This window comes from Antechinus flavipes, chromosome X (genome assembly GCF_016432865.1).
Source record: "Antechinus flavipes isolate AdamAnt ecotype Samford, QLD, Australia chromosome X, AdamAnt_v2, whole genome shotgun sequence".
Taxonomy (NCBI): domain Eukaryota; kingdom Metazoa; phylum Chordata; class Mammalia; order Dasyuromorphia; family Dasyuridae; genus Antechinus; species Antechinus flavipes.
The window spans coordinates 68,075,289-68,096,385 of record NC_067404.1 but is presented as its reverse complement, the minus strand read 5'-3'; the positions used below and the strand labels follow the sequence as shown (position 1 = coordinate 68,096,385).

General features: G+C 38.9%; 1 long non-coding RNA gene across 1 annotated transcript in view; it reads left to right on the top strand.

Moving 5' to 3' along the window:
* Positions 1 to 8,864: 8,864 nt before the first annotated feature.
* LOC127543209 (uncharacterized) overlaps positions 8,865 to 21,097 on the top strand; it is a 154,548-nt gene continuing 142,315 nt past the window's right edge. Inside the window, exon 1 of the long non-coding RNA XR_007949156.1 lies at positions 8,865 to 8,960. This is a non-coding gene — a long non-coding RNA (uncharacterized LOC127543209). The remainder of the gene's footprint in view (positions 8,961 to 21,097) is intronic.

The following is a 21,097-nucleotide window of genomic DNA, read 5'->3' as shown; positions in this document are numbered from 1 at the left end:
AGCTCCCTTGGCTTGTCCTAGTGCTCTATGCTTTGAGCTTCCAAAATATAAGCTAGTTTGGAAGGAGGAGGTAAGGGTGATTAGCAGTAGTGAGGATCGAGAAAATCTTCCATAATCAATTTCAAATTATTAACCAAAATTGACTTTTTAAATGAATATTAGACTTATTTTTACATGTACTTGGGAAATATGTAGTGAAATAAACTTTAAAATTGTGTGTGTGTGTGTGTGTGTGTGTGTGTGTACATGTACATGTACACAATGTGGTGCTTGAATTCAGTCCTGAAGGAAACAAGGAGCTTTCTGATGTGGAGGTGAGAAAGAAACAGGCACAGGTGGAGGTGCTAAAAGCAAGGGGAAAAATGACTTCTTAAGCAACAAATCCTAGGGGAGAATAACTTCTGGGTGGATGCTATTAGCAGAAGGCATGGTGTCTTTTCCTTTGGGAAGCCAGTTTTTTTTTTTGTTTGAACTAGGAGTTCTCTCTGTCCAAGCCAGGCTGATTTTTGTCATTTCAGGTTCATCACCAGCAACAGGAGCTGTCAGTCTTCCTTTGGGTTGCTCTGTGTCAACCGCAAGTGGTTTGGAATCCCAGGGCGTGTTGATTAGTGTAGACAGAGTGATTAAATTAGGCCTTTTCCTTAAGGAAATAAGGAGCACCCCCGATTAGAAAGATTGTCAGATTTTACCTTGTTTCTCAGTCCCTGTTCTTTCTGAGTTTATCATTTTCCTTTGACCACTGGATCCCAAAAGTGACCCTGGAGGAAACCAGTGAAGGTGTTTCCTGTATGCCCCACGTGGGGCCTCATTAATTCCAGTTCTGGATCTCCCTTTGTTTCCTTTATTAGCTCCCAGTGCCAACAGCCTGTGCAGCTTCTTGGCCTTCTCCAGCATCTGTTTCCACACATAAATGAAAGAGTTTGCCCCAAAAAGGGACTGCTTTGAATGCGTGGTTTGGGAGTCTTGCTGTATAGGTGTATGAAGAGCAAAAAAAGGCATTGGACAAAATCGCTCCTTCTAAGCTTCTCGAAAGCTTCCCAGGATTGCAGGTGCACAGGATGCTTGTACTTGAGGCAGGAAAACGGTATGAATGATACCCTCTTCCCTCTACTTCCCCCCTTCGTTTCCCAGCCTGTTAGTGTGATTGTCACTAGGACTGTATGCAAGAAAGAGGGCAAAGAAAGAAACTTTACAAATGGTGCCAGATGCCCTCGATCCAGCTAAGGAGCGCATCAATCAACTGGCTCTTTTTGGGTGCCTGAAGCCTGGATGGGCTATCAGTGATGTGATCCTTCTGTCAGGCTCTGGGAGCAACCATTCTCTCCTGAATTGAATACCCATCCCTGCTTCGAACCTGCTAATTGGGGCAGTTCATTAGCAATATATTTCCATGGCTCTCTTCCCATTTGAACAGAGTCTCGGTGACATTTTCCTGTTTGCATGGCGTTCTCCCAGAGCAGCTGGGGGCCTGGGAGTGGGGGACAGATGAATAAGCCCAGTGCTTACTCAAAAAACCTTATCATTTGCTAATAATGTTAATGGCAGTTGAATTTCTGACAAGACGTGGAGGAGGCCTTCTATATTAATTATTTCTTAATGTGGTGATGCGTTTGCTCTTTAAAAGATAAAGTTCATGTCTATGGCAATATCCCTGAATTGCTGTGACTAATTTTGAAAGGAAGGATATTAACTGAATGACTGTACATACTGGTGGTGGGTGATGTAGGAGGGAGTTGGCACCTTATCCTGGACTTCCTGTGGATGTGAAAGAATTTGAAAGTTTATTTTTTAACTTTTCAAAGAGATCTGTCTGGTTTCCCTTTTGGCTCCACAGGATAAGATTGCTTTTCTACCTTACCCCCACTGTGACTCTGCTCTAGCTTATGGCTGCAATGTGTAAAACCTCTAAGACCAGTCATATTGAGGTACAAAAGCCAGAAAGCTCTCCTAAGTACTCATATTCAGACCTTTAGCGGAACCCTCTTAACTGGGAGAAGGTGAGCATTTGTAAGCTGGAGGTGAATAGGAAAATGGTACTGCTTGGCAACTTGGAAGGACCCCTTTCACGTCAGTCTTCTCTACACATCCCTGTACTTTGCTGCATTTTGCCAATCTTCCCTGCCCCCTACCTCCATGCCTTAGACCACTGGCCAGTCTTTTGATCACTGCCATTCAATATCGATGGCCTTTGCTCCGGACCCACTGTGCAAAATGGTAACAGCCCTCAGCAAAGAGACCACAGACATCATTCAACTTGGAAACGCCACTGGGGACTTAGCTTCCCCTCCACCCTGGCAAGGGTATCTTCAGATGCTCTTGGAGTCTCATTGTAGATTGGTCCTAATCCTCCTCTGTTTTCAGCAATATGATGAGACTTTGTGGTGGTAAGAGTGAGTCACATGGCATGATCTACAGACCACTGAGGTTTTGAATGCAGATAGGCAGGAGAGTAGATAGTACTGAAAGTCCAGAAAGACATCTCGGCATCAACTGGCTTGTTGTTGTTCAGTCATTTCAGTCAGGTATGGCTCTTCGTGGCTTGATAGGGATTTTCTCAGCAGAGGTACTGGAGTGATTGGCCATTTCCTTCTCCAGCTCGTTTTACGGAGGAGGAGACTGAGGCAAACAGGGGTGAAGTGACTTGTCCAGGGTCACACAGCTAGAATGAAAACAGATCTGAGCTCATGAAGAGAAGTTTTCCTGATTCGTGGCCCTATGCTCTATCTGCTGCACCATCTAGCTAGCTCTATTAACCAGCTAAGAGAGATGCTATAGCTGTGTTCATTTTCTAGTCTTCCTACTGAGAAGAAAAGGAAATTATCTTTTGAGAAAATTAGAGCTCCTCGCACATGTTCAGACATTCTGAATTGAATTTCAAATCTGTGGTTACTTATCTAGTTGAAGATTTCTTTACAATGTAGTTATTTTTAGCACCTTCCCTTCTAAATATATCCTCTCTCTACTCAGTGGGCCGCTCCTTATAATTACCAATTTTTTAAACAAAGAAAAAAGGAGGTCACCCAAATCAATCAGTGTACCTACTATTTGACATGTATGTTGTATTCCTTACCCATAGTCTCCTGACTCAATGAAGCAGGAAGGTGTATTTTCTTAGCTCTTCTCTGGAGAACTTTTGGTTCCTATAAATCAGCAAAATCCAAGTTAATTTTTCTTTTCTTTTTTTTTTACATTGTTATTATCATTGTGCACATTGTTTTCACAACCCTGCATGTTTCACACCGTATCTATTCATATCTTTCTACTCCTCTAAATTCTTCATATTTGTTATTTCTCACACAAGTCATAGATTTGTAGAGGCCCTGTTTATATCAGTGGATTCCTAAGTGATGAAGAGCTGATGTTTGAGGCCTTTAATTGTGGGAGAATGAGATTAGAATGAGGACAGCACGTAAAATCCAATATAAGAGCAAGGGGAAGTGACAAAATAGCTTGTTTTCTAGCTCAGTCATTTTAATGGAGCTGCTGTTCTGAACCACTGACTTTTCTATTTTTAAATATTTTATTGATCTCTTTTGCTTTTATATATCCCTTCATTTCCCAATGTATCACTCTACTACTTTTTCCAAAATCCATCCCTTCTAACAAAGACAAGAAAAATATATATATATACACACATATTCTTATACACACACACACACACACACACACACACACACATATACATATATATCAAAGACAAGGAAAAAATATTCAACAAAGGCTAACAAATGGAATAAATATGACAAAGTATGTGGTGTACCCCAGTCAGGGTCTCTCACCTCTACAAAAAAAGTAGAAGGAATGTCTTCTCATAGTTCTTCTTCGGGACCCAGATTGATCCTTATAATAATGAAACATTTAGGTTCAATTGAGCGATTTGACTTTTTTCACTGCCCTTTTCTATCTCAGAGTCATAACTAACATTGGGGCTTTACCCCTAAGATGTTGGCTGACCAGTGTTGCGTGTTACTTCCTGACACAGGCTGCCACCTAGTACAATAACCTGAAGACTACAGCCAGGGTGTAGTAACCAGTGATTATCAAATGGTGTAGTCTACCTTTTAGACTGGTGTGTTTACCTCCGTACGTCTCGTCCTGTCTCAAGGCAATTAGATCTAGTGCTCTTTCCATTTTCTACCACTCCTCCCCTCATTTTCCCTAGCCAAATTCTTTGGATCAGATCAGTGGGCACTATCCCATGGTTGCTTTCTTGCTGTATTTTTTATTGTCCTATGTTTATTGACTACAATTCCAATAAGCTATTTAATTTGCCTACCAAATTTGCTCTTATAATTCTAGGTCAGTTATGATTAATAAGCATTTCTGAAATCATACCTGGTCTACTGGGAATTTGGGAAAGTCAGTCCTCAGGAAAGGGAATATACTTTTTTACAGGGTTCAACCTCAAAGATGTTATTTTTTGATGAAACGAATTAACTCAAAGCCTCCTAATTTGAAAATCACTTCGAGTCGGTGGCTAATGTGTGCTGAAAAAATTTTCTTTTCTCATGGCAGCAGATGAGAAACAAACTGCAGCAAAGCATCTGAAAATAAAAATAAATAAATCTGTCATCATGTATCTAAAGGATGACTTTAATTTCTTTGGGGAAAAAAGGTCCCAGACATAGCAACTTATTCGTAGTTATTTTTACACCATTTTAAATATTTAAATGCATGTGTTCTAATAAAATTTTGTCATAACTTCAAGAAAGAACCATTTGTGAATAAGGCAACTGTATTTCAAAAGCTCCTTTCATATTTCCCAACTAGGGCTTTTTTTGTTCGCTTTTTTTTTTTTTAACTTGGACCTATAATTTCATCCATTTAATTTCCTGTACGCGTGTAGCTGAGGTGCTTTCTAGAATTTAGCTGAAATTTAGGTTTAATATAAAGAAAACAGTCACTATATAGATCTATGTAAAGGTAAAAAGAGTCACTTCAGGGGTTAATGGACTTCTTAGCCTGGTGGTACAGTGGAGAGGGTATCTAGACTTCAAGTCAGAAAAATCTAGAATTCAAATCTGGCTTCAGATACTTAATTAGCTGTACAATCCTGGGCAAATCACTTAACTACTATCTGCCTCAGTATCTGTCTATCCTCTACTGGAAAAAATATCCTACCTCGACAGGGTTGTTCTGAGGGTCAAATGAAATATTTTTGAAGCACTTAGCCGGTACTTGGCATGTGGCAAGTGGTTAATGGTTATTTCCTTCCTCCCTCCCTTTTCTCCTCCCTTTTTCTCTTCTCTCTTTTTACCTCCCTTCTTCCTTTGCTTTCTTTCCCCCCCCCCCAACCCGCCTCCTTCCCTTTCTTCTTCCCATGGAAGCCCTCAAGCGGAGACTGAATCATATTAGGCATACTAATGGGGATATTGTTGTTCAGGTATGAAATTAGTTGCGTTGTTTGGAGGCCCCGACCATCCTGGGATTGGCGATCAAGTTGTTGAGATGTTTCCATTTATTGCCTTTTTAAGGATGTGGTCTCCTGGACCACAAGTCTCCCCATTGCCACAGTTCTTCCAAGGATATTTCTGCCAATAGCATATCCAAGTCATTTCTAGAGTCCAGAAATATATGTCCTTGAAATAGGATATTAGTCCTTGGTCAGTATCATTTGCTTATGGGGACGTCCTTAATTTTTCTCCCTTTGGTGAAACCTGTTGGACTTTCTGCTAGATCAGCCCACTCTTTAAGAACCTAGAATTATAATTGTTTTAGTCTTTTAAAAGACTGCATTTTGATTGGCTTGGGGGAGTGAAACTGGTAGTTTTAGAGCGAAGGAGTAGCATGATTAGAAAGCTGGAATAGCAATGAAAGACGGACTGAAGAGAAAAGACTATGGATTCACCTATTTCTCACACCACCTCCCATGCTGATCGTTAGTCTGGGGTAAGGACCAGTCCTATTTTAAGTGTTTAGAATAGTTTGCTATTCCCCATGATTGGCTGTTTCCTTGGACATATTTTAATGTGCTAAACTCTCCTTGAAGTTGCAGTATGAAAATTCTGAACTTAAACATGTGTCGATACGCTAATTACTGACATTTGTTAAATTTGTCACTGATGTGTTATTGACGGCCTGTGAATCAATTCCGGCAGCTTGTGTGCTATTCATCATTGAGAAAATATCAGACTTTTGGTGTTGAATCATCTTTTGAATTCCCCATTGGAACATGGTTAATTAGTATCCTCTAATATTAATTGGCCTCTCTGATAGGTATATTAATTCTCAGCTAAGTTGACTATTGGAAAACAAAGTCACTGATGGCAGCTACTAAAACTTTTTTCCCTTCCCGGTCTGCCATGAATCATGGTGTTTTTAATTGGCAAAGAGATTCGTTTCTTTGATGCACAGGTTATCCAGTAACAATGTTGGGTGCTGCCAGGTTAGCTGTTGAGTGATTTGAGGATGGATCTTGGTGAGTTGTAACTGTGGATGACACTATGTCAAGTTCTTCTCTATCCATTATTGTTATTTATAGCTTTCTACCTAGGAAGCTAAGACTTATTAACTGCGTGAAAGATAAAAAATACAAGCCAGTTCAGTTATTGGTTTACTATTAGATCTGCAAGGCATATCTTTAATTAGAAAGTCACTGCACAAACCGTGATTATTTTAATTACTTCAGTCTAAATTAATACCAATGCGCACTAAGGATTTCCAATACTTTAAATGCATTGATATCCTCGTGAGATGTACATTTGTCTTGTTCCTGGTTGTGCTATAGTTTTCATTGTTTAAAGGAGTAGAAATGATTAGTGTCTTTCACAAGCTTGAGTCTATCTTTCTATGTCATTCGTACAAGTTTTAAAAGTCCTTTGTCTGACAGATATCATCTAACAACTCTAGGCCTTCACTTTTGAGAAACATTTCTCAATTTGCCAAGTAATGACATAGCAGGAAAAACAAATACTGTATTATTTTTCAGTATATTAGAGCCCTGGGAAAGGATTTTTTAGGTTTGTTAGTTTTTTCTTGATTGGGTATTTGAGAATGGTTTTCTCTGGGGAATAGAACATGCTTTGAGAGTTTCAAAACTAGGGTAAACCTGAGGTAATGGCTGCTTTGGGGAAGATGTCAATTTTATGCATGTTGTGTCCATTTGCTTGGGGGAAAACCTGATTCTAAGAATTAAGGGTCAAAATTGATCTCTTCTTGATCCTATTTTTTTCCCCACATATGCTCGAAAATTCTTTTTCAAATGCAGTCTTTACTTAATACCCAAATGACCTTGGCAGAGTCCTTTAAGCTTTGTGGGACAGTGTTTCCTCATCTCTAAAAGGAGTTTGGACACTCTGGCCTCTTGGTGCTTTCCAGCTCTAGATTTATGATCGTCGTATTGTGTCATCTTTAATAGCAACGGAAATGGTTTGAAGAAACCTTTTCAAAGAATTTGTTGAAACTTCTGAAAGTATTTTGGGATCTTCTCCAAAGATGAAATATTGCCTGATGAAAGTTTCCTCCTGTGTAAGAGGTTATTCAATGGAGCTAACTGGCGTGACCATCTGTCTTGTGTATTTATAGGCTAATGGGTATTCTGTACTGACCTTAAGAGCTTTGGGGAAAAAAATACTCGTTTAAAGGTGGAGCCAACCTGAGCTGTACAACTGATTTAAGTTTGCCATGCTGGACTTTCAGTGCCTTTCAAAAACAGAACTTGCTTATCTGCCTGCAATGAAATGAAACCATCCACCTTCAGTTAAGGTCTTTCAGAAGGATTGATGTTTTTGACCAGAGGTCTTTAAAAATATATTTAACTGGCTTTCTGAGCACCATTAAGAAGTGCTTTCTGTTCATCTCTGTATTCACTCCCAGTGTGGTGTGACAGATTCATCACTTTCCAGTAATGTCATGGTGTTCTTCAGAGTTATGCCGTAGGTCCCATTTTATATTTACTTTCTCCCATTAGGTGATGTTATTTAAGGGGTTTTTTTTTGACAGTTCTTTCAGGGCTCCATGAATGCTGGTGACATTAAGGTATGGGTATCGTCAAACTTCCTGAAGCAAAATGTTGACAAGCTTCACTTTTTTATTTATTGGGCCCCTCCAGTATCAAACTGCATTTTCATCTTGGGCTATTTCTCACTCTTCATTTACAGCTGACAGTTTCAAGTTACATGTGGCCAACCTCTTCTTTCTGAAAATCATCCAACTTCCATTGATTAGATTTTAATCTTGGCATCGTTTTGCAGTAGATGTGTACCACTTAGATTTATATCGGAATAATCTCAATGTGCTGTGCAGAAAATCTAACCATGGAGCTCGGTGTTTTGATGGATTTGTGATCTCTGGGGTCAAGCCCACAAGAATACATACTATAAACTATACATGGACTTTCATCCGTATCTGCTCCTACCTTCTTACCTAAACTACAAAACCAGCTAGGGGTCCTTGCTTATTTTGTCTTGATATCCTAAAGGTAGCAATGGAGCAAGCACATGGACTGTTCATTAATTGTCCCTTGTTCTTGCTATATGACAGCCCCTCACGTTTTTTCCCTTGATGATAAATTTGTCTGATGTTTTTTACACTTTTTCTTTGTAATTTAAATAAACAAGATCTCATTTCAGCAGAAAAAAGCATAGCGGTTAGGAAGAGGAGAAGGAAGAACAATGAAGGAAGGACAGGAGAGAATAAGGGATATTTATCATAGCTGTCAATTAATAAAAACAAGTCCTTTCAAATTCTTGACCCATCGTGTGAGATAGTATTCTCATTCACCCCAGTCTGCTTATACTATTGCCTGGCACAAGAGGGACTTTGACATAAGGCCTTTTCCTCCCAATGTATAATTATTGTGTGTTAAAGCAGCATGGAATTTTCGAGATCAACTAATACAGTCCTGTTCTTTTCTAGAGGAGGATATGGAGAACAGTGCTGGAACTAACACAGGACGATCAGAACTTTGTCTCCATTACTTTGAAGTTACTGTTCTTTGGATTTTTGGTGACTTCCAAACAGTAAGTTAAACTTAATAGTACTTAAGCTATTGAACGGCAATAGCAACCTCAGCTTGGTCCCCTAGGGTTTGTTTCCCCTCTTCCCCACGTTCATTCCCGTTGAGAGTGAAGTGCACTGATAGAAGCCCAGAGAGAGGAAAGTCCAAACTCACACTTGTGACTAACTGACCTAGAGACCAAATTTTCTGCCTCTCAACTTGGGCCCTTTTAGAATCTGCTGTGTGGCAATGAGTCAAATGAACTTAGCCCTTTTAAGATATGATGACTTTAGTTCTTCCCTTATCCCATGCATCATGTTTACAAAGATAAAATGAGTATGGCTTCCCCTCTCCTCCTGGCAGTGGAAGTTAGTACCCGTGTTGATTTACATTGCTCATGGCCATTGGGCTGAGCCAGAGTGCCTTTGGCCTTCATTCTTTGCTTTTCTTGTTATAACTTATAAACTTGTTCAGCAAATGAACTTCAGCTATTTATCTTTCTCAGCCCGCAATGATTGATTATATTGCTCTTTGCTTGTGAAAATATTCAAAAAAACAATATTAACTTGGAATATTTGAACGGTCATATTTACATATGCTGCTGTAGCACTGGGCCCCTTTTATCTCAGGGAACAGTTTGTATTATTTGGTTTGTCTTCCCAGGGGAGGGTTCTTTCAAGCAAGTGAAGGGTGAATGTGCTGATGTTATCTCATTTATTGAGGTCCTTTTTAAAATGGACTTCCTGAACTTCTTCACCTTGGCATTTGCATCCTAATTTCTTCATCCTTTCAGCCAGCACTGATTAAGGATCTATACTATTATGTGTCAGGCTCACTGTGTTAAGTGCAGGGGGGGTGGGGGGGAAGCACAGACAAAAACAAAACAATTCCTGCCCTCAAGGAGGGCAGTTCAGTGGATCTTTAATGGCACATAGTTCCGTAACAGCTAGAGGAATGTGGAATGGAGTCACAGGCACCTCAGAAGCCTTCTCTTTCAAGCCCCTCATTGACAGATGAAGAACTCGCTCTTAGAGAGAGTGGAAACACCTCGATAATGCCATTTAGGGAATCGGCAAGGTTCTATAGGCATAGTTCAATAGTTCTATAGGTAAGGTATGAATCGTACTTCTTTGACCCTACATCCAGGGTTTGGTGTATGTTTTTTCCCTCCTTCCATACTGTACTCTGAAGGTGGGGCAGCCAGATGGTGCTGTACTGGAGTCGGAATTGGGAAGACAGCTTCATGAATTGAAAACAAATTCAGACATTTACTAGCTGTGTGACCCTGGGCAAGTCACTTCACCCTGTTTGCCTCCATTTCCTCTTCTGTGAAATGAACTGAAAAAGGAAATGGCAAACCACTCCAGTATCTCTGCAAAGAAAACCCGAAATGGGATCATTAAGTTGACACAAATGAAAAAATGACTGAATGACACTCTCATGCCAGCAATGACCCATGTCCTTAGTCATGAAGGAGGATCCTAAGAGGCAGAAAAGGAGAAATGAAAAGGAAGGGCATTTCATTCATGGAGTGCTGTTTGTACAAAGGCATAAAAATGAGAGTTGGAATTTCAAGTTGAAATGACAGCCCATGCACTATTATTTAAAAAAAATATATGAAAAGCAGTTATTAAGTAAACCCGGAAAAGCAGTCTTGAGCCAGAGCTTGGTGAAGGTCTTAAAGAGCCAATCCCAGGAATTGGTAGCAGGGAGCCACTGAAGTTTCTCGACCAGAGGAGCACTATAGTCAGACTTGTGATTTAGAGTGCGTAGTTGGGTAGTTGTCTGAAGGAAAGATTGTAGATAATCAGTAACAGTTTTGCAGTTCAGACTTGGTGGGACCAAATGAAGAAATCCCATTAAAAATAACAGTCCAAACAAGAGGTGTGGAAGGTTTGGCACACGCTAATCCATTACCTTCTTAATTGCCAGCTGTTCTATGATGCTTTCATTCATTTCACCCCAACTAGAGTTCTTTCTAACAAGTGCTGACAAGATTTATCTTGTACGTTCCTCCTTTTGGCTTCTGACATTACCCCTATGATTTAATTTGATAAGTATTTGCTTAGATATGTACTCTGAACAAAATGCTTCTCTTGGTGCTGTTGATATCAAGACAAAAACTTGAAATCATCTTAGTCTCAAGCAGCTTACAATCATCTTCTCTCTTATAGTTGTGTTTTCCCAATTGGTTTTTCAGTTCCTTGAAAACAGAAGACTTCCCTTAAATTAGGTTTATCATACTGTATTCTTTAACACAAAGTAGTAACTATTCTGTAATATGAGGAAGATGATGGGGTTCATAAAGTTGTGGGGGGATATAATGGAAGAGGGATATAATGAGGGCTACATGGAGCCCTAAGTCCTTTGTGTGTAAGTTGGTCAATTATCTTTTTGTGAAACATTTATAAATTCTGTGCCCAATTTTTTTAACATCTTTAGATATTCCATTCTTCTTGGGTGGGTGATGCCTCCAAAAAAGCACTTTCCTTTGACAGTCTAGTCAAGTAGCTGCTAATAATCCCTTCTCTGCCTATTTGCAACCTGGGAATACATTACACTGTGCTCTAGGCCTTCTGCCTCCCCTCATATCCCCAATTATTCTGGGCATATTTAAGGTATATCTGCTTGATATCTAAAATAGGGACCTGGAAGGGAAGCAGTCAGTGGTGTTTAGTGAAAAAAAAATACTAGGGGTTGGGGAACTCTCACAAAGTGTTAACTTCATCAGTTGAGCTCAAAGTCAAACTGAAAGATTCAATCACCAGAGAAATTTATATAATATATTAGCCATATTAATATTGTTTGGGCTGCCTGTGTATATATGTATATGTGTGTATTTTTGTGTATAAATATTTATATATTTATACACACACATACACGTGTATATAGATGTATGTATTGGGTATGGATACATGTATATATAGATAATAGATATCTACATATATTCAAACATATATATGCTTAACTGAAGCCTGCTTCAAGAAGGTAGGGGCATGACGGGGAAAAATAAAGCAAAAAGTGCACAGCAAAGAATAAAGGAAAACCTACAAGGAAGCAAAAAAAAAAAAATGGACAGTCATGAAAACGTCTTCTATTATTATATATGCTTTTTTGAAGTAGAAATTTTCTGTTACATATTTTGAATCCTCCCTGGTATTCTGCTGGGAACATAAGATTTTTTTTTCTTTTTCTGTTTTCCTTTTTGTATTTTTTTTCTTACTTTGCATTTAAGTTTTAAATAATTTTTTAAAGTGTGAACTTTAGTTGTTTAAACCACTATCTTACTATGCAACTCAGGAAATGTTATTTCACTTTTCTAGACATCATTTTTCTCATCCCTAAAATAAAGGACCTGGCCTGGGGAGTGACCAAGAGTACTAGATTTGAGGTCAGAAAATGTGTTAAGCCAATTTGGATCTAATGTTAACGGTTCCATGTTTCCCTTGCCTATTTGCCAAGATGCTGGTAGACCATTTTAGTTTCTGCTTTTGGCAGATTAATTATATTCCAAGTGGTATGTAAAATCAAGTCTATGTTTCCCAGCCTGTGGGCCTTGTCTACTCCTTTCCTCTTATTATCCTCCTCATGCTCCACCCCGTTGTTACAAAGAGCCCAGAAAGGGGTCTGTGGGCCCACACTGAAGATAGAAACTTGCTTTGCTTCAGCAAAACCTCCAGTCTCTGAAGGATGCTCCACAGCTTCATTTGCCTCCATCCGTGACTCAGTACAATAAATAAGCAAATGTACCTTCTGGAGACTGAATAAATAATGTCTAATACATAGAGGCATGACTCATATTCAAATGTATGGAGATGCTCTTGTGATGAATAAAATACAAATTTATCTAAAAGTATCATCTGATTCAGAGCTTTTGCTCCTCATGGATCATCTCTTATCAATGGATACTAATCATACAATTATACCAAGGGCATCTGCTACATTTTTTTGATTGATTATTTTTTATTTAAGCTTTTTCTTTTTCAAAACATATGCATGAAACATATATTGTATCTAGGATATACTGCAACATATCTAACATATATAGGACTGCTTGCCATCTAGGGGAGGGGGTAGAGGGAGGGAGGGGAAAAATCGGAACAGAAGCGAGTGCAAGGGATAATGTTTTTTAAAAAAATTACCCTGGCATGGATTCTGTCAATATAAAGTTATTATAAAATAAAATAAAATATAAAAAAAATATGCATGGATAATTCTGCAACATTAGCCCTTGCAAAACTTTGTGTTCCAGTTTTCCCCACCTTTTCCCACCTCCCTCCCCTAGATGGTAAGTAGTCCAATATATGTTAAACATGTCAGAAATATAATCTTGTTGTTGCCATATACAATGGTCTCCTGATTCTGCTCACTTCACTCAGTGTTGGTTCATGCTGCATTTTTTTTTACCTTAAAAAGAATTCCTAGTTTTAGATCAAGAAAGGCTATTAGAAGTCATGTGGTCTGACTGAGGAAGAAACTCTGGCCAGAGAGGTGAAGTGCCCAAGGTCACTTGGGTGATAGAGCCAAGCTTTGACCTGGGCGCTCTAAGGCTAATCTCAGTGCTCTGTTACCATACAGTTTGTTGCCTCCTGGGCTCCATATACTCAAAGTTGAAAGACTGTGACTTGACTTATAAATGCCCATACTGAGTCTCAGTTCCCATCCGCTTAGCATTTCTTAGTGTTTCATTTTTTAGTGATTCACAGTGCTCCTGTCCCCAACTCTGTTGTATCCCAACCTTTAAAGACCAAATAAGCTGGAGAAATCACCACATATTTGGCAATTCTTAGAGGAGGGCTGAAAAAGTATTATTTTTGCAGTTGGATGAGGCAAATTGCATCTTGGGATTATAGAGCTAGAAAAGACCTTAGAGGCCATCTAGTCTAATAACTTTGTTTGATAGTTGATAAGACTGGGATTCAGTGGTTAAGTGATTTCCATAGCTAATAAGTGTCACAAGTAACATCCGCATCCAAGTCACCTTCTTTCTAACTCTAACATTCTAGTCACTGTGTTATTCTTCTTCTGGAAATATATTAGAAGCTAGGGAGCGTGTGGTCCTGGGAGGAGAAGAGGCAGTAACGGGGGAATGGCCTGTATTGCTATTGCTCCCAGCAAAAGCTTCTGTGTTTCTTGTCACATGATGACTCACTGGAAGAGCTCTTCTATTTAGAGTCAGAGGCCATGGATTCAAGTTGCACTTCTTCCCTGTGCTATCTGGGGGACTTTGTACAAGCAACAGTATCTCTGAGCCTCCTTTTACTTCTCTCTAAAAAGGAGAGTGATGTATTTAGAACTAGAAGGAATTGTGTAGATTATGTATGAAAAACATGTTTTCCCCCTCTTGAGCCTCCAGTATAAAAAGCTTTGCATCTTAGGATCCATTAGGGGAAGAGAATTTTGGGGGGAGGGGGTATTTTAGCACAATAGTAAAAAAAAAATTATAATTACTTAGAACTAAGATTAAAGTCTAAATAAGTCCAAAGTTTATTGCTTTAGTTCATAGAAAATGATTAAAGTAGTAATAAGCAAAAATTCATTTCAATTGCTAAATGTTCCTGAAGAAGGCATTTCCATTTTGAATGTCAGAAAGTAAAAGACATTTTCTTGAAATAGAAGTTTATTCTTTACTCTTGTTTTGATTCCCCTGAATATTATCTTAATTTTTGTAATATTCTTGTAATTGGACAGATGATTATATAATTTGGCCAGTATTCATTAGGAAAAAAAGAATGACAATCTCCCCAGCTGAGTTTAACTTCCTAGGCAGCATTGATAAATGGACAAGTCATAGTTAAATTTTATAATTCTTAACACGTGGCTTTTGAGGGGGTGGGAAGGGGAAGGTTAGCCAGCTTGGCTAAAACTGACCTCACATGTTTTCCTGCTTAATTGGGCCAGGGTAGTTTTCTCAGTTATAATACAGAACATCTCTTTTGCATTTAAACTATTTTTCCAGTTGCTAGAAGGATGAAAATGCAGACTTCAGTGTGTGATTTACTTGAAAATCATAGACATCATGATAAATTTGTCAAATTGCCACTTTGCATTTGGCCTACCTTGACCAGCAAACTAGTGGTAGAATAAATCCTCCTTGGTTAGTGGAAAGCCTTGGATTCATGGACTATTTTCTCACACTGTATTGCAGAAGGCTCTTTGGGACAAATAGCCACTCAAGCATTTATGAGATAATAGTAAAGCACTTGGTATGTTGTCTAGCATTTGGTAGGTGCTTAATAAATCGTCTCTCCTTCCCCCTCTTCCCATAGCCCCCTTCCCATTCTCTCCTTTCTTTTTCTCCCTCCCGTTCTCCTTCCCTCACTTTCCTTCCTTCTTCCTTCCTTCCTACCCTCTTTCCTTTCTTCCTTCCCTTTCTTTCTCCCATCCTAGTTGGCTCCTTTTGGTCCCTTTTGATTCAGTTAAACGAGGATTGAATTGGTGCCTGCTATTTGCTGGAATATAAACACAAAACAACCAACAATACCTATTCTCATAGGGTCCACGTTCCTGCAGAAAAGCACCTTTCTAGACACATGGCTTAAGAAGGCATCTAAGGCTACTGTGTGACAGAGATGTTGGATGAATAATATAGGGGCATAAAGAGCATGTGTAAGTTGCCGAGAACGATGTTACGTGACTAGAGCTGCGTTATGATATGATATATGAGGAGTCCTCAAAGATTTCTGTAATTGTCTTATTGATTCATAATAAATTATGCATAAGCAATAAAGAAATCCTTGTTGGTTCAACAGAGTATTAAGGCCTTCTCCCAGGCCCTAAATAAATGGGGATATTTGGGATATTTGTCCCAGAATTTGCATATCACAGACTCTATACAGATACCTGGGGTTTTGTGACATTAGCTGCCAACCTTTTTTGACTGTCGGAGAGCCTGTGCTACTCCCATGTGCCTTGGCAACTCCAGATCAATCAGTTCATTTTGGGACTGCCCCAGCCAAAGAGAATTAGTTGGGAAGTTTAAAAAATGGTCATCTTTATCTTCTTGTATCTTTCTAGATATCTAGTAAATGGTCAACTTTTGCATCTCATAGTGATAGGTTACATAATTTGTGATATTTAATAGCATTTAATAGTATTAATAGTTTGCATAAATCATTAAGGCACTGTATACACTCTTATAAATTCTTCCCTATCTATTAACAGATTGGTGTTATACCCCATTCTTCCCTTTTAATACTAGTATTCTCCTTGTATTGCTTCATAATTATAAATTATGGAACACGAGGATCATAGAAAACTCAAAATTGCTAGTGATCCAATAGGGCAGTGAAAATACACGTGCTGATTATAAGAAGGCCGCAGCCTGTATCAATGAGTGTTACTTGGTGCATGATATAATGATCCCAATGCAGAACACACATAATGGAATGAATAATTATATACTTCTATATTTATAGTTATCTAGTATTCCATTTTCATTACACAAAAGTCATTTTATTGATATTGTCCAGTTAACGATTTCAAGTGATTGTCCATGTGTCTGGTAGTTCAGTTTAGGCTCCATTTGTGGGTTCATTTCAAATCTAAGAATTCCCCTACTACTCATTCATTTCATGGATCTCATTAAATTCCCTTTTGTCCTCTTCTTCTTTCTTCCCTTTTTCTTCTCCTTCTCAAAGTTATTTGTTTGGAGGGGCTCTGCTTCCAGGCATGATGTCAAAGTGATGAAGTTTCTTAGGAGTTCGGAACCCTTCCTTCTCTCCTCATTTGGGGATTTAACAGACTCATCAGTATTTGAAAAAAGACCTATCCCTTGCTCATCAGTTGGAGAATGGCTGAATAAGTTATGGTATCTGAATGTTATGGAATATTATTTTTCTATAAAAAACTATCAGCAGAATGATTTCAGAGAGGCCTGGAAAGACTTGCATGAATTGATGCTAAGTGAAGTGAGGAGAACCAGGACATCATTGTACGCAACAATAACAAGATTAAATGATTAATTCTGATGGACGTGGCTCTTCTCATCAATGAGGTGATTCAGGCCAGTTCTAATAGACTTGTGGTGGAAAGAGCCATCCGCACACAGAGAGAGGATTGTGGGGACTGAGTGTAGATCACAACCTAGTATTTTTACTTTTTTGTTGTTGTTTGCTTACATCTTATATTTTTTCTCATTTTTTTCCAGTCTGATCTGATTGAGCAGCATGATAAATGTGGAAATATGTTTAGAAGAATTGCACATGTTTAACTTATATTGGATTACTTGCTGTCTAGGGGAGAGAATGGGGGGGAAGAGAGGGAGAAAAATTTGGAACACAAGATTTTGTAAGGGTGAATTTTGAAAACTATATTTGCATATATTTTGAAATTTTGAATATAAAAGCTATTATTTTAAAAAAATCTATCCATACAGCTTCGTTACTCCAAATCCACATCTATCAGGGTACAGTAACCTCAGAAAAGTCTTCAGCCCAATTTGTTCCCAAAGATACTCTTGACAGTATTCTGCTAACTTACGTCACTGGGGTGGGAGGGCCTGGAAAGTAGAAAAACCCAAATCTCCATAGGAAGAGGTTATAATCATTTAAGCCCTTGTCTGCCTCCAGAGATGTGTGAACTTCTTCGTGAAGTTGGACCAGTCTGAACTCTGGCATTTTTCCTGAAGCACAGTTTGCTTATGCCAGCATTTTTGTGAGCATCTTGGAGAAGCAAGACTGCTCCCAGGCCCCATTTCCTCTTTAAGGAGAGCATTAAAGTTCACGTTTTCCAAGAGACATGCTGAAAGAAGAGTCTCCATTTGTATCTTAAAAATAAGATCTTCTCCCACTTCTTGCAAACTTTGGAAAATGAATTTTCCTCTTTTCTTTGAGCCTCACCTTAGTTTTAAGTGATTGGGCGTGATTATAATGGGATCTGCTTTGGTGTTTTAGGGGTGTTTTGTTCTTGTTTTGAGCTCTTACTACCAAACCTTGTAGACCTAGAGAGGGTTTAGTGATGGGGTTTTATTAAAAAGAGAAGATAGACACAACTTCCTCAAGAGACTTAATGGCAGTCACGCAGCTGCGGGGAATTGCATGCCTTTGATGAGAAAGGTAATTTACAGGAATTGACTATTGATCTGAGTGATGAAGGAAGTGAGAGATGTCTGAACTTTTATGAATAAAAGCCTTGGGGATTGTGGGTACTAGATCCCCTGGGTTACTAGGGAACCTTTTTCCTGTTTGTTTTAATACGAACCTCAAGTTTTATACTGAGACATTGGGGATCACACTGAACTGAGGGGCTACAATAGCCTTATTGTGTTTCTTTATCATAGTTAGCATGATTATCCAAACCCCTAAAGGACCTCCCCCATAATCCAGTGCTATTGGGCACCAACAGTGGGTTTTTCATCTGAATTGTTAGGTGTGTGGGCAAGGCATTACCATGCGATGAGGCTGTAAGTAGACTGGAAAGTTAAGAGCGGTTACCAAAGAAACTTAGTCCATAAGACTCAGTTATAGAGAAGCTACTGGATATTAGTGATTAAAGAGGTCAAGACAGACTTTAAAAAGATGAGAGTCATCTGAACCTTGAAAAAAATTGTATTGGATGAGGTGGAGGTGAATGCATTGCAGACGTGGGGAAAGGTTCATATAAAACTTTGGAGGAGTCTTCCATGAAGGACATGGAAAAGACCAGTTTGCCTAAACTGCAATTGATGTGAATGGAAGTAATGTGCACTAAGCTGAAAAGGCAGGTTGAGGTTGAATTGTGCAAAGCGTTAAATGCCAAATAGAGTTTATTTTTGATTCTGAAAGTAAGATATGACCTTTGGAGAATAGAGGTGTGATACAGTAGTCTGGCTGCACTTGAGCAAAATCACTTTGGCAGCTGATTGTAGCCTGGATTGTAGTGGGGAGAGACTTAAGGCAGAGGCTCTGATTTTGAAGTTATGGCACCAGTCCAATGGAGAAATGATAAATGCCTGAACTGAAGTAATGCCCTTGTAAAGGGAAAAGGGTAGAGATGTTTGTTTTTGTTGAGCTAAAAATACAAGACTTGGCAATAGACATTTACGAGAGAGAGTAAACCCTGAAGGATGACACAAAGGTTGAGCACCTGGGTGATTGGAAGGAGGCTGGAACCTTTTACAGAAATGGAAAGGGCTTGAAGAAGAGTTGGTTTTCACTGGATAAAGGTTGCAAGTTTCTCTTTTGAGTATGATGAATTTGAAAATCCTTTGTAACATTAGAAATAGAGCATATTAGGCAAAGTGAGCTTTACACTTCTTTCTCATTTATATGTTAGCATTTTTGTCTTAGATTATTGCAGTAACATCATGGTGGTCTCCCTGCATCCTGCCTCCCTTCTTTCCATCCTTCACACAGCTGTCAAATTGATGTTCCCGAAGCTAAGATCTGCCTTTGACATTATTTTGCTGAAAACCCTTCCCATAGCTCCATCTTATCTAAATAAAACTTCCCTTTGCCATTTAAAGCCCTTCATATTCTGGCTTCAATCTGTCTTTCCAGGCTTATTTCACATTATTCCCCACTGAGCAATCTAAGTTCCAACCAAACTGATGGTACTGTGCCTCTGGTTTTGCCTCAAACCTGAACTGCCTTTCTTTCTCACCTCCATGGACCTCCCATACAAAGCCAAGTTCTTAATCCAGTCCTCTTCATTGCTCGTGCTTTTCTTCCCTAATCATTCTGTATATGTTTAAATATTTATTTATCTGTATGTGTGTATGCTCTTTTTCCCAATCAGATTTCAACTCTGTATAGACAGGGATTTGCTCTATCTTGTCTTTGTATTATCTGTGCCTGGTGTATGCTATGGGTCTATCTTATGAGTCTGTTGACATTCTTCATGGTCAGCTTTGGTCATCAGCTGTAGATGGCTGTACATCCCAGTAATAAGATTATTGTCTTATCTATGACTTCCCTGAAATCTTTGATGCAGGGCTCTCCTTGCTCTGTTCTTATGTATGCCTTCAAGTCCCATAGCACAATAGTTCTCAAACTTTTGTTCTCAGTGTCTTTATGCTGTTAAAAATTATTGAGAATGTATCCAAAGAGCTTTTGTTTATGTGGGTTATATTTATAGATATTTACCATAATAGACTTTAAAACTAATTTTGATTCTAAGATCCTCTGAAAGGGTTTCAGAGCCCCCCCCCCCCCTCAACCCGGTATTCTTTGGACCACACTGAGAACCAATTATAGCCTTACAGGAGTACTTTGGTGACTCCAGCTGGAACGTTTTTCTCCATCACGTGATCTCCTAGCAATTTGTGCATTTGCCTTATCATCCCCACTAGACTGTAAATTTCTCAAGCAAATCCTCCTTTCTTGTTACTCCTTATATCTAGCCCAGCACCTTGCAAAGAGAAGGCACCTGATAAGTTTGATGATTTACTAAACAAGTCAACCCAAAAAAGGGGGATAAGGCCTTCTCAAGTTTATTTACCTTTCTTTTCTTTGCTTCTATCCATGTGGGTGATTGAAATTTTGTTATAAAATGCTATTTCTCCTAAGGACCATAATCCTTGTTAAGTGTAGGAGTTGGAAAACTAAAATGACACAGATGTGTGGAGTATTTACTAATGTAAATATTTTTAAATATATTGGTTACTTTGTTTATACTAGTGTACCTTTCCAGATACTGTCCTTTCTCTCCCTGATCAAACTTTCCCTTTTATCAGGAAATATAATTAAGCAACATAGGCTGTGTCTGACAGTATATACCCCCATTCAGTTCCTGGGGTCCATCGCCTTTGCAAGCGAAGAGGGCACACTTCAACACCAGTCCTCCTAAGTCATGTTTGGTGATTGCTTTGATAGACATTCTCATGTCTTCCAGTATTATTTTCTTTTACATAATTGTGGTCATCATAAAAATTGCTCTTTCCCTTTTGATCACTTGACTCTGCATCTGTTCATCTATGTGTTTCTCAGAACTCTTCATCTTTCTCAATTATGGTGCAACAACCTTCTACTACATTCATACACTGCAGTTTCTTCAGCCCATCAATGGAAAACTCTTGGAAAACACAAACTGATTAAAATGCTAAGTAATTCTGACACCATACTTTAATAAGTGGATTTTGAAATTTTATTTTTGAGGGCCCCCCCTTCCTTTGTACAGTCTAGTTAGGTGAACTTTTAGAAACGGCTTGCTGTGATGTCTGACTGACAAGCTTGACAGGCC